The sequence below is a fragment of the Mastomys coucha genome, unplaced genomic scaffold (genome assembly GCF_008632895.1).
Source record: "Mastomys coucha isolate ucsf_1 unplaced genomic scaffold, UCSF_Mcou_1 pScaffold5, whole genome shotgun sequence".
Lineage (NCBI taxonomy): Eukaryota > Metazoa > Chordata > Mammalia > Rodentia > Muridae > Mastomys > Mastomys coucha.
In genome coordinates this window covers 47,945,906-47,960,827 of record NW_022196911.1, presented here as the reverse complement: position 1 = coordinate 47,960,827, position 14,922 = coordinate 47,945,906, and the positions used below count along the sequence as shown (strand labels likewise).

General features: G+C 45.7%; 1 protein-coding gene and 1 pseudogene across 2 annotated transcripts in view; one reads left to right on the top strand and one right to left on the bottom strand.

The window, feature by feature from the left end:
- Fstl4 (follistatin like 4) overlaps nt 1–14,922 on the bottom strand; it is a 446,213-nt gene that overhangs the window by 226,746 nt on the left and 204,545 nt on the right. The gene's annotated exons all lie outside the window — the stretch shown is intronic.
- LOC116077498 lies at nt 1,242–1,816 on the top strand (annotated as a pseudogene).

Genomic DNA, 14,922 nt, shown 5'->3' with positions numbered 1-14,922 from the left:
CAAAAAACAAACAAACAAAACCAACAAGAACAAACCCTGTTGCTTCCCTCCTTCCCCATGCTTGCCACCTCACCCTCTCCCTCTTATTGGCCCTGGCATTCCCCTACACTGGGGCACAGAACCTTCACAGGGCCAAGGGCCTCTTCTCCCATTGATGATCGACTTTGCAATCCTCTACTATACACATGCTGCCAGAACAGTCAGTCCCACCATGTGTAGTCTCAAGGGACATTATTGACATGACTGCCTGCTACCTTAAAACATGCAAAGCCCTCGTCACCAGGGAAGGACCAGAGCAGCTGTGGATTTAAGTAACGCTCAGGATGGGGGGCAGCTAAAGGCAGTGAGTGCTCTGCTGTGAATTCTCTTTCTATAAATGACATATTAGGACAGTTTGCAAAACTTGAATAGGGTCTTTGGGTAAAGAATCCATGAGAATTCTTTATACTTCTCCAGTAACTTCTAGTAACCCTGAAAACACAGGGCCTCCAAGTTTTAGGGACCAATCTCTACCTTTAGCTAGAACACGGATGGCAACACAATATTGTTTCTACTCTTTAAGAATTTTTAAAGCATCTTTATAATGCACGATGAGAAGGGCACTGGTTAATATTGACGGTCAACTTGACAGGCTTTAGAATCACCTTGGAGACAAGTCTCTGAGCGTGACTATGAGGAGTTTCCAGATTAGGAAGCTGAGGTGGGAAGACTTCCCACCTCAGAGTGGCACCATCCCACAGCCTGAATATACAGGGGACTGTGAGCTGAGCACCAGCGTCCATCTCTCTCTGCTTCCTGACCCTGGGTACAATGTGACCGGCTGCCTCAAGCTCCTAGCACCAAGACTTATGCACCATGGTGGAGTCCACTCTGGAATTGTGAGCCCACATAAATGCTGCCTTTCTTAAGCTGCTTTTTTCAAGCACTTAGTCCCAGCAGTAAGGAAAGCAGCTAACACGGTAAGTTTCATCATGAAAGGTTTTCATGTATGTATAGGATGCATTTGATTAGGTTCACTTCAGTTTTTCTCCGTCCTACTCTACTGAGCCTCTCAGCCTTTCCTCTTTCTGCTTTCATTTGTGTGTGTGTGTGTGTGTGTGTGTTGACCCAATAATTTCCCTAGGTTGGTTACAGGAGCACGAGTACCTTATCCCTGGCTACACACCATTCCAGTCAATGCTTCTCCTCTCCAGCAACTCTACAAACACCCAGACTTACCGTTTCTACTTTCATAACAAGGAGACATCAAACAAACTATAAGTCTATGATAATAAGAAAGGAATACAGAGACAGAGGTTTCTGGGATTGTTGGCCTACCATGCTTCCTTTTCTTCTGACATCTTAGTGAGGCTATGCTGGTCCACCTGACTCTCTGAGCTTTGCCATGCCGCCCAAAGATGACAAGAAGAAGAAAGATGCCAGAAAGTCAGCCAAAAAAGACAAAGACCCAATAAATAGATCTGGCGGCAAGGCCAAAAAGAAGAAGTGGTCCAAAGGCAAAGTTCGGGACAAGCTGAACAATCTTGTCCTGTTTGACAAAGCTCCACACGACAAGCTCTGTAAGGAAGTTCCCAACTACAAGCTTATCACTCCAGCTGTTGTCTCCGAGAGACTGAAGATTTGAGGTTCCTTGGCCAGGGCAGCCCTCCAGGAGCTACTTAGTAAATGACTTATCAAGCTGGTTTCAAAGCACAGAGCCCAAGTAATTTACACCAGAAACACAAAGGGTGGAGACACCCCAGCTGCTGGTGAAGATGCATGAACAGGTTCAATCAGCTGTACATTTGGGAAAATAAAACTTTATTGAATTATTGAATCAAAAAAAAAAAAAAGAAAGAAAAGAAAAGAAAGAAAGGAATACATGTCTAGGTGAGTCAAAATCCAGACAAGAACACACCTTGAATTGAAGCATATGAATCTATGATCTGAAGTAGTGAGAGCTGATTGGTCACAGGAGAGAAAAGATTTAAAAAATTCAAAGATAGGTCAAGATTAAAAAATTCCCAGAGCAAAGTACAGAGGGAAAAGAAAGACAGAATAAACAAATGCCAAGAAAACGGTGAGGGAGGTGAAGCGCTGGACACCTGCACACATGGATCCACAGAACAGAGAAATAATGGGGCCGAAGAAAGGTATTCAGAGACTTTGGTTAAAAGTCTCCAAAGCTGATTAAAAACATCAAACAATATCCTCCTAGGCCAGGAGACCCCATGGCAAATAAACAGAAAGAACGCACCAAAGTAGGAGGTAGGAGGCAGATAAATCACCAGAAACTATAGTACCAGAGAGTCAGAAACTGTTACCACCTGTGCAACAACAATAGGGCAAGGGTTAACTTCACACTGGGAAAAGCAGAAGTCAGAGGTGGGGATGCATGCCTGTAACCCAGAAATTAAAGACAGGGATGAGGGCCTGGTTACGGAGACCTTGTCTCAAACAAACTATACAACAGTCAGTCAGTCAAGAGAAATAGAAACAGTAAAAGGGGGCTGGAGAGATGGCTCGGGGGTTAAGAGCACTGACTGCTCTTCCAGAGGTCCTGAGTTCAATTCCCAGTATCCACGTGGTGGCTCACAACCATCTGTAATAGGATCCGATGCCCTCTTCTGGTGTGTCTGAAGACATCGACAGTGTACTCATATACATAAAATAAATATATCTTAAAAAAAAAAAAAGAAACAAAGGAAAAGGAAGGAAGCGATTACCTCAAGAAATAAGCAAAGGCAGGAAGATTATCAAAAGGGAATTGAAGAAAAATAAAAATAAGAAAGATATAATCAAATTAGAAAAATATTAGAGGAAAATCAGAACCTCTCCTCACAAGGCTGGCAGGGGTGGGGCTTGGTCTACAAACACCCACCTCAGAAGTAAATGAAAAATGTTACTAGAGACACACTATCATCATGGAAGATCAGTATATATTATACATTTTATGGAAAATCAATAAAAAACACAACTCACAAAACTGGCCAATCTGATCATGGATTATCAGGCTCAATATATTTAAGACATCGATTCTTCTAAATTGATCTATGGTTTGGTACAAGCCCAACTCTGATAACACCAGAGTATATACACAGGGGTTGGGGGTGGGGAGAACAAAGCCTGACAAATTAAGGCAACCATTTATAAGATTCATGTATATTATATTCAAAACTCTTGAAAAAGAGGAGATTTGGAGAATTAATACCAATGTGACTTGAGAATTACTATGAGGCTACAATAAAGATCAGTGACATGTCAATGACATTCCATACTGCATGGTCACTCAACTTTCAAAAATCAACTTTCCTGAAGTATACCTGAGTTGCATCTACATAAAGTGTATAATTGAAATTTGTATACAGTCATGAAACCCCATCAAAATCAAGGTTAAGAGGGTTGATAAGATGGCTCACTGGGCAAGTTGCTTGCTACCAAGCCTAATGATGTGAGTTCAAGTCCCAGGACCTACATGGTGGAGGAAGTTATCAGACTCTGGAAAGATGTTCTCTGACCTCCAGAAGTATTTTGTGGACCTATATGCATGCCCATGTCCATGTACGTCCGCACGCATGCACACACACACAAATGAATAATAAAAATAATCAAGGGTAGGGAACTAGAAAGATGGCTTAGCAGTTAAGAGCATGGTTGCTCTGGGAGAAAACCCTGCTTCAGTTCCCAGCACCCACATGGCAGCTCACAACCATCTTCAACTCCAGTTCCAGGACATTCAATATCCTCATTTGACTTCCTCAGCTACTAGGCACACACATGGTGCATAGACATACATGCAGGCAATACATCCATACTCACAGAATAAAAATACATAAATCTGAATATATTTCAAGGTAAGAAACATGTTTATCAAGTTTCCTTGTGGCCTTCTGCAACTTTCTTTCCCCAGCTTCCCGACCCATGACTGATATTATCTTCTGTCCACAGACATTAGTTTGGGCTTTCTATACTTTTGTTAAGTGGAATCATGTGAGAGGTACTTTGTCTTTCATCCAGTATAATTATTGAGATTCATCCATGCTGCAGTATAAATCAAAAGATTCTACTCCCAGGCCTGGAAAGATTGCTTGGTGGCTATGTTTGTTGCTCTTCCAGAAGACCTGAGTTTGGTTCCTGGTACCCACATTAGGTAGCTCACAACCATCTGTAACTCCACCTTCAGGAGATTTGATGTCCTCTTCGAACCTCCACAGGCAAAACACAGACACAGACACAGACACAGACACAGACACAGACACACACCACAGACACACACGCATAGACACATACACACACACACACACACACACAAACGATAAATTTTAGGGTCATCGAACTTCATCAGGGGAATAATTTGTATTCTATGACACAAGTACTATCGTATGTATTCTATGATATTGATATAGTTTATTCATTCAACTATCAATGAATATTTGGGTTGCTTCAAGAGGTTTAACTCAAGCTGAGGATGTAGCTCAGCTGATGGAGTACTTGTATTGCATGTACCCCAAAGCTGCATGTCATCCTTAGCACTGCACACCTGGGTGTGGTGATGCACAACTGTAACTTCCGAATTCCAGAGATGAAGTCAGAAGATCTAGAAGTTTCAACAACTCAACTAGCAAGTCGAAGGCTAGCTCTGGCTACCTGAAACAGTCTTAAAACCTATACAAATAAAGCTGCTATGAATATTTATGTACTAGTATTTGCATGGACCTGTGTATTAATTTACCTTGAGTAAATAAACATTTGGGAGTAGAGTGGCTGAATCATTTAATTATGAGTATGTGTGTGGGAGGGATATGGGGTATGTGCACATGAATTTGGGTGTCCTTGGAGACCAGAAGAAGGCAGCAGGTCCCCTAGAGCTGGAGTTATACACAGGTAGTTGCAAGCCTCCCAGCGGAGATGGGGTGCTGGGAACTGAGCCACCCCTTTAGCCTCTGCTTATATTTTAAAAACAATACCATTCAATCATTCTCTGAAGTAGCTGTAGCATTTCATGTTCCTGTCACAAATGCTCTGTTCCCCCTACTCCACCCCCACCTCCACCAGCACTTTCTGTCACTGGTCTTCAATTTTTAACCAGCTCAGTAAGTATATGATGGTATGTCACTGTGGATTTAAACTGCAGCTCCTAACGGCTAATGGTCCCAAGAAACTATTTATGTGCTTGTCCGTACATTCATTCCAAGAGAAACAACAGGCCGTACTTTCAAAAGGATATTCACTAAAATGTTCTCAGCTCCTGTATGTCCTGAGGTGAATAGTTCCCTCCAGACACTCTCATTGCCAGGAGGCTCTACCTGGTGCGTGGGCTGGGCAACCATGGACTGAACCCCTGAAGCCATGGGCCAGATAAACCTTTCTTCTTTCCCCTTCTCTCAAGTATTCAGTCATAGTAAAGAAAACTACCTAACTGAAAAATGCACAAGACTGTTAAGTGGAGCAAGCCAGATGCAAAAGACTTCTCACTGTAAAATACAGTTCCACTCATAGAAGGTTCAAGTATCTGGGGTACTTAGAACCAGCACTATGCTTGCTCTGCAAAGGGAAACAATGCTCTTGAACAATGGTTTTCAACCTGTGGGTCATGACTCCCTTTCACAAGGGTCACACGGTCTGATAACTTATATATCAGATGTGTACGTTACAGGTCATAATGGTAGCAAAATTACAGTTACAAAATAGCAACGAGAATAATTGCATGGTTGGGGTTACCACAGCACGAGGAACTGTATGAGAGGGTCACAGCATTAGGAAGGTTGAGATCCGTTGAGACAGAGTGAAGACATACTCTGTCATGACTGGCATGGCAGCGTTAGGCATTTGAAGTCATTAATGAAGGTATATGTATGTTGTTGCCTGTAAACTATGCTTCAATCAAACGCAAGATTAATTATCTGGAACAGTAGCTTAAGAAACCTTTTCTAGTCCTTGCAGGTCCTAGCTGGCAATCCAGAGTTTCTTGCCAGCAGGGGCTGCCTGGCAGGAGCTCTGCTTTCTTCTGGGTGCCCAGGCTGGCGGTATGCCTGGGTGATCTGTCCCACTTTAAGAAATGACACCACCCTGGTAGCAGGAGCCAGTGTTGGCTTGAGCTTCTACTGAGGTACTTCTAAGAACCCGAGAGGCTCCCAGGGCAATGCCGGCTGTCCTGTGTTCTGGGCTTCCAGCCATGGTCAGCTTATGGCTGCGTGACTAGTACCATAACTTAGGGGCCCCTACACTCAAAAGAACTCTGGGCTCAAAGCTTTGTGCCTGGAGGTTATCTTGAACCTCTTACCCATTCTGTTTGAGTTTTGTAAAATAAGTCAGCCAGAGCAATGGAGAGCATAGCAAGGCTTGGAAGCCTTGCCTCATGGGCAGTCCTAACTCAGACCCCTTTCTTTTTTCCCCATCTTGGCTCTATTGCTTTCATTCTTAGAAGTACCTTGGGTGGGTAACAGTTCCTATTTGCCTTTCTTCCCACTCTCTGCCCTGGGCAGTGATAAACTATGCTGGGGAATATTATGCAGGGGAATACATTCTGCTTTTGCCTTGACGATGCATGGGTGGGGATATGAGTGACTTGTGGTCAGATCCATGCCACAAGCATCTTGGAGAAGGGTCAGAGGGTGGTGGTCCTTGCTCAGGCTGACAGGATCATGGCACATTTGGGAAGGCTCAGGGTTCGCCCCTGCACGGTTCAGGTGTTGCCTAGGGAACAATGATATTGACTTCTAGCTAGGGTCATGCACATTTTCACTCTACAGTGGCCCCCACACATTATGTAGCTTGTCTTGACTAGTCACAGCCACATCTTCTTTTATGTGATCACAGATCAGGCAGCTACATAGAGAGGACATACATAAGTCTTATCTGTATCTGCTCTCTTGGTGAAATGCTCTCTTCTGCATGCTAGCTATGCTCACGCCTGGGACTACGGCAAAGTTTGTAGGCTGTGAAGGAAGTGCAGTCATGTCCCATACCTTGCACAGTGTTTAGGCATGATTCCTAAATATAGTTCTTGGGAGAATAGCAAATGAGTCCATCATGCCATTTTGAAAGACCATGCACGGGGCACAAAGTTAGGAACAAACAGTTGCAGGTTTCGTCATTCATTCATAAACCTACTGAGTACTCTTTTGTGGTAGAACATTCTATACATTAGAGATACATTAGTGAACAGTACATACAACCCACCCCTCACCTTTGCAAACAGGTTGGGGAAGAAAAAACAGACACAAAGCCATGAATATCACCAAAGAATAGAAAAGCAGAAGACTTGGTCATAGAGGCCTCTGGGAAGAAGTAGACTTCCAGCAATGATGATAACAGATGAGGGACCAAACCGGAAATAACCTGAAGATTGCTCAAGGTCCTGGAGTGGGAACAGACTTGGGCTTTGAAGGGGGAATAAAAGGGGGCTGGCATGAAGGACAGCAGAGGACAGGGGCTGAGACAAGGTCAGGGATCAAATCAGAGATGGAGTCCCTGGAGCTGTACAATGAGTTTTGGCCGCATCCTAAGTCCAGTGAGAAGCTGATAGAGCAAGAGAGTGATGCGTGGCAATTTATGTTCTTACTAATGTGCCGTGGCTCCTGGGCGGGACAGAGATGGAGGAGGAGGGCAGTTTGGAGGCTGGTGTCACTATTGAAGCAAGAGATGCTAATGCTGCTGGCCTGACTCAGGCTGAGACCTGGGGAGGAGGGAGAGGCAAGGCTTGCAGGAAAGAGGGTGAGGGTGCGAGGAGAGGAGCCTGTGTAGGTTTGCAGCTGAACAACCAGGAGAATGGTTTTTCTTAAGCTCACAGGGGAAAATGAAACAAGAGATTTGTTCAAACTGTCTTAGGGGTGAGATGCCCATATAGTGTCTATGTGGAGACAATCAGGGGTTACTGGCCTTTTTAGCCTGGAATGTGGATAGAGGGGCAATTAAGGAAGATTTTTAAAGTTTGAGGACTGAATGATGTCACCTAGAGACTGGACATAGAAGAAGACAGCTTAACTTAAAGCAAAAGTTACATTTACACAATTTTCAAGTGTGGAAAGTTGTAAAATTCAACAATTCTACCTCTGCATGGGAAAAAACGATGTTTAATCAGCTCATCTGGATGAATTTAAAAGAAGCTGTCCAATCTGAATCTCTTTCCCCTTTTGTGCCTGTATATTGGTACATCTTGGAGTCAGCCCTTGAGCCCTAGGGGTGATCTGGCTTCTCTACCTGATGTTCTTAGTGGGATGGGGAAAGCAGAAGATTAAGTGAACAGGAGGTGGGTCAGAAAGAGAAACAGAATGAAGAAAGTGCCCCTTGGTATTTCCATATTGATAGGCTAAACGAGAACCTGGTCTTGGATATTTTACTGCAAGACTTAGCAAGTCACTTGTTTACTGGCCCCAAACCCTACTGCCTTCTTCTGGCTGCTCAGCACTGCTAACTGGAGCTCCATCCAGACTGGCCCTGTAAAATGGCAGCACTTAACAGCCTTTGTTAACAATATTAGTAACTTGCAACCAGATGCATTCAGGCAGTACCTGGTGCTGTTCTGCCAGCATTTAATGAGCTGGACCATGCACTTTCTCCTTCCTGGGAAGACCATGGCTTGTGATCTCAGATGCCTCCTGGGCTGCTGCCATGACCCCTCAGAGCTTTGTCCTTATGGAGTACATGATCACTATCTCTCCTGGAACAAGAGCTCTTCTGTTCTGCTGTGACGTGAGAATCCAAGTCCTTGCCATCCTCAAATGGAAGCTTTCAGATAGTGTTTGCTGAAACTATGGTGGTGGTGGAAGCAGTGGGGAAGGGAGGGACTGGTTGTACTGGGAGTAGCAGTGGTACAGGTGAAGGGAGCTGTGGTGATGTGGAATGTTAGGGAGAATCATGGTGAAGCCAACGGGCGTGGGAGTGATGGGCAGAGGGCAGAAGTAGCAATGGCAGTCAGAAGCACAGGCCATTTCTCCCCACAAGGAGCTCAGCCCCATGCCTCATGATTGAGGACACGGGGTCTCTTCCTGCAATGTCCAGGAAGAATGGATCAAAGATAGAACTTCATCCCAAGAGAGAACTTCCTCCCAGCTTAGCACTCACTCAGTGGATATGCCCTGGCTGGGGTCCATGTGTCAGGACAATCTAGTCAACGCAAAGCCTGCATACAGACGCCCCCAGAATCACAGGACTGATACTTAGGATCCAGTACTTTAGCGGCTTGACATTAGGTGTCCTCACTTGCTCTAGGGTCAAAGGGCAGACAAGCAAGGCTGCATCCATCTGTGGAATCAAGATGTGTCAAGAAGGCATTCAATGTGAAGCCATCAGAGGGAACACCTGCCTCCACGATTTCAGGGGATGCCTCAGGCCTGCCTCTGTCACAGCAGCAGCTCGGGGGCAGATGGTGCTCGCACTTTCTAACTGTTCAGAGTCAGGGCACGTGACAGCACAGAGTGACTTTGCTACACGTGGCACTAGAGATGTACAGGCGGCACAGGAGGCCCTGTCAGGACAGATGATGAGGCAGGCCTGTCAGGATGATGGAAGCACTCCCCTGGGAGCACTAACGAGTCAGGAAGGTCATGGAGAACTTGAGAGGTACACAACCCGAGGGGACTGTTCTGCAGATGTGGGAATCAAAGAAATGACTTTTTTTTAAACTTGGTACGCTAGAGACAAGGAAATGACATACTGTGACAAGGTCTGGGTTTTTCCAGCAGTCACTAGGATTGTAGTGTTTAGAACACCCAGGGCAGTAGAGTTCTCTATGGTTTTCCTCACTTCCTCTTCCGTACCACTTCCTTGCTGGGGATGCTCAGATGCTGAAGGGACAGACGGAGGTGTCCTCACCGAAGTCGTCATTGTTTATTGCCAGCTAAAGCATGGCTGTAGCAATGCTGGCAGTGGCCGCGTACATGGTCACCATGGGCCCTGGCTCTGAGGTCACCATGGGACATTCCTGCTACTGGCTTGTCTCATAAAACATCATGTCAAAGAAAGAACACTGGGCTTGGGGGGTCTAACAATCTTGAGCTTGGCATGTGAAAAGTCAGAGAATATGCTTCTCTTGTGGACAGTGGAGCACATGTAATAATGATTTTAAAACACCTATTTTGGTCCCTGAAGCACAATGGGGATGGAAGGAAGTTCCACCTTTCCTCTCTCTCCTCTAAGCAGATGGTTCCTGTAAATGGGTATCTATGGAGCCAGGGCATAGAACAACTGGCTGAATCTATAGAGCCCTGAGTTTGATCCCTAGCACCATGTAAAATTTGATGTATATGATGGCACTCACCTATAATCTCAGCACTTTAGAAGTGGGTGCAAGAGGATCAAGGTTATCTTTGGCTACAAAGTGAGTTTAAGACCTGTGTGGACCACATGAGACCTGGTCTCAAAATAAGTAAGTGAAGAACTAGACAGATATCCCCTTGTAAGAACAAAACACAATATAGCAAAGCCACTATCTATATCAGATTGTGGCCAGCTTGGAAGCAGTTGAGATTATCTCATCTAAGTGACTACAGAGAGAGATCTATGGGACCTCAGCTGCCAGCGTTCATTATGCTCGGCTTTTCTAAGAACTGCTTGGTGCAGAATATCTGCATAGGTGACTTTACAACTAGTATTTTTTTATTTCCATCTTTTACTTGCTTTTTATAAATCCATTTATTCTTTCACAATTATATATATGTAAAATATATAATTTGATCATAGCACCTCCATTATCCTCTCTTATTCCCTTTCCTGTCCCACTGAACCCCTTCTTCCCAAGTCACCTCCTACTCTCATGCCTTTGTTTTTGAGGGGCTACAATCAAGCTGCATTTAATTAGGGTTGTTTGCATGAGCCCCCCACCCTCCCGCCAGCAACCTGTCGAGAGCCTCTCAGAGAGGGTGGAGCCTCGTGAGCCCCTCCTCCATCCAGGCTGGATTGTTGCCTGGCTCAGGCTTGTGTCGGTTACCACCACTGCTGTGTGTTAATGGGTGTGATATGTCCCATATGCCATGCCCAGAAGATAGCGTTTCTCAGCACTCCTTCCCATGGCTTGGCTTTTATATCCTTCTATGTTCCAAGATGGAGGAGGTGATGTAAACATCTCATTTAAGACTGAATGCTCATTTGTTAACAATTTTAAATATCATTTTATTATATATAGTTTAGTCTATAATCTTTCAAGTCTACGACTTATAAAGATATACTTTGGCTGAAGCCCACAGTTCATCCTGAGAGATATTGTTAAGCTAAGGGGATAGTCTGTCCCGGCCCGAGACAAAGTGTGGCAGCTAGACTCTGACCCACAAGGCACAGGCTATCCCCAAGTTTTGAGTCCCTGAAGCCACATCACAAGCCTTCCTACCTCCGGCTTAACAACAGTCCTGGGTTAAGATGACAAAGAGGCATAAAGGAAAATGGTGTGAATGTGACTCCAGTCCATTCAGCAGAAATCTAATCAGCAGACTTCCATAGGGTATGATTAAGGTCCAGTGGATCTCCCAAGACTCCTGTGACATCTGAACTCCACAGTTAGCAATTCAATGCTTTCAACATCCCTTCTGGGCCACTATCTGAATTCTAAAACATGAACCAACCTATTCATTCATTGAATAATGTTGCCTTCCCACCATGGGCTAGACACCTATAGGCTCCCAGGGTGCCTAGTTCATGCACAGCCATAGCAGAGAACACAGTAGACAGCTCCTGCCTTCAAAAGCTAAGCAATTCATGACTGCTATCTACAGCAGAGTAGTGGGGAATGAAATCCATTTTCTGCTCCCCTTGCTCAGCCACACACCTTGGCAGGGGCTAGGTTGGACTGGATGAAGGGAAATTATCTTCATGCAAAAAATACTGTCTACTTTCTGAACCCACAACTTGGAGGGCTCTGCTTGCACTCTGGGTATTTTCCTTGTGACTCACACACAAGGCTCTGGAGTGCAGTGCCTTTAGAGAGATGAACTCAAACTGTCTCAGGACCATGACCGTCTCAACAATACCCTCACAGCCTGGTGTCATGGCGAAGGACTTCTGGTTCACAGGAGGCCCTTAGGAAAGCGGGCCTCAAAGTTAGGACAGAATATGGAAAAATGGTGTGTGGAACGGGTGGGAAGCAGAGTGACCCTGGTGGCTTCTAGGGCTCCTATCTGAGTGCTAAGGGCCTTACAGGACACTGCCGTCCTTGCTGACCATTGTCTGTTCCTCTTCTGTGTAAGGAAAGGGGGAGTTGATCTGGCTTGGCTTCTCGAACAGCTCCCATCTTTCCTGACCAGCATCACTGTGAGTCTTTTCCCACAGTGGCAGGACAGACAGGAGGAGCAAGGCAGAGCTGGACTCCACGGGTATGAGGGCAGGGGACATGTTCCCCACCATCTACACAGCATGTTGACAACAAGCCTGGGGCTCGGGTTACCTGCCTAATGAGGACTCTGGCTGGGTGGGCAGTGCTTCCTGAGGACCAGGCTAGGCTGTAATTGGAGCATGTCCTAAAAGCTGGTGTCCAGGTAGCAATCATTAGGCATGACACTAACAACTCAGGTTCCTTATGATGCAGCGCCACAGCCAATTAGCAGCTGAGGATGCAGAGGTGGAACCATGGGTTAGGGATGATGGACATGGGCTTTGTGCTTCCTAACAGAGTAGGTCAGGGAAGGGATGGGAAGTAGAGCGGAGATGGTAGAAGTGGTAACTGAGGGGCTAGGGAGGAGCTGTCCCTGGCTAGACACGTGAACTTTAGTCTTCTTAGTCCCTAGTTCCAGGCTTGGAGCCATGCCCTTCCTGCATTAACAAGACACTGGAAGGCCCACCAAGCCCTTCCTTTAGCTTAGGTTAGCTCTTCATCTCCATCTCTGCACGTCTCGTCTTGCTGTGCTCTCTCAGATGCCCGAATCGCAGTGTGAGCTGAATTCACCTAACATGACAACTATCCTAATACCTGCCCTATAGCATGTGCTGTCCTGAGGGTGCCAGGGTTGTGCTGAGGGCAACCGACTCTCCCTCATAGGAGGTGACAGCCAGCCAGTTGGGAAGAGGGGTACTCCAAGGCCTCTCCTGAGACTCTGAGTAGGAAAAAAGAAACCATCCCTAAAAAAAACAACTTACTTGTACGGTGCTAGGATTTTGATGGAAATTGTCCCTCACAGGCTCAACGGTTTGAAAACCTGGCCACTCTGGCTGGCAATGTGGATTTGGGAGGCCCTGGAACCTCCAGGAAGTGGGGTCTACCTGGAGAAAATGAGTTAGTGGAAGGGGTTGGACAGGGGCCTTGAGATTTGTACTTTGTCCCTATCTCCTGTTCTGCCTGCTCTTGAATGCGAAGATGCAAATAAGCAGCTAGCAGGCCACTGCACCTCCATTCCATGCTGGACTGTTGTTCAAACTATGAATCTAAACTAACTTTTCCTCCTATAAATTGCTTCTTCTCAGGTCTTTGGCTACGCAACAATGAGTAAAAATCAAAAGCATGAGGTCACAAATAACACATGAGTGACTCCACTTTGGGAGTGGGTCCCTTTTGAGAAAGAATTTTGAGTAGATGGATTTAAATTTATCTCTGTATCACCATCGCTCTCCCATGGTAGGTCTCTGAAAACCTCCATGTGGATGTGAGAGGGATCCCAGACAATGGGACAAATGAGGCACAACTTTGATTCCTTGAAATGTAACCTACTTGTGTATCACAGCAGACACATCATGTGTGTTGCCTGAGCTGTGACTCTGTAGCTTGTCCCAGGGCCCCTTACTGGCACCCTCCTGGTTTGATCAGGTAGGGACCATCCAAGGACTCTGTCTACACTGCTTGGATTCAGTGAGGAGGGATAGAAATGATGAAGATGGGCTCCAACCACGAACAGTGAGGCACCCACCATAGACATACCTACGCATGAGACTTGTGCACGCACTGTGACTTTGGTGTTCTGCTCAGTTGAGTGGCAGCCAGCCACATAATTCAAGGCCCTGAGCAACTGGATGCCCAACAGTGAGAGAGGCTGCCACCCAGAGGAGCTACCACAAAGGTTCCTGTCTCTACTCTCTGCAATAGTAGACTCTTAGTAGAGTAGGTCTCTGTAACTCAGTATATCCACTTTATGGCCATTCCTTTGAAGGCAGTATTTTAAAAGATCCTTTCCTGTGATTAGCTAAGTCTCTGGACAAGGCTAGCCTGAAGTGTCACACGATGTCTTCTTGTTCATGGGGAACAGACTGTGTCCCTCCAACTGCACACAAATGCCAATGCCATCATTCGAATCACCTGCCTCACGTCTCAGCTCTAATTTTGGAGACAAGAACCATTGATGTTTATGCCCAGAAAGGGTTTCAACTCTTTCTTTTTGGTCTTACTGGGGAAGGTGGGCTTTTAAGTGTTACACATGCCCTATTAAGAAGAAACAAGCCCCAAGCATCCATGTACTGTAACCTCATGACAATTCTTTCTGGTATGTGCCCTACATGGGTACTGTTTGTGATTAAACCAGTGCCCTGTACCTATATTACTCCTGGGAAGGCTGCCCCCCTCAGAGCCATTAAGAATGAGAAGCTACCTACTTAATCCTGGGCAGGGATTCTTGGGCCTTGCAGAGGAGGAATGCAGGTGAGACGGAGCATGAAGGTGATGATGATTTCAGTGTGGTCTGAACTCTTAAGCAAGTCTTCCATGGGAATAGCCTCATTTTATATTCACAGCACTCCCCCCCCCCCCAAGGGAGGTTGTATGATTCCCAATGTATAAGCAGGAGAAAAAGCAGGAGGAGGACTCTGTGCCAGGACAGTGTGGTGCCAGATCCTGTGCTTGTGACCAGCATCTCTGGGATAAAGATGTTATAATGGCTGCATGCAGGAGAAGAGATGGCCTGCAGAGTCTAAGCTCATTCATTCACACTTTAGAAACTGCTTCAGAATTATGACCTCTTTTCCCAGCCATTTCCTCCTCCTCCTCCTCCTCCTCCTTCTACTCCTCCTCTTTCTCCTCCTCCTCTCCCT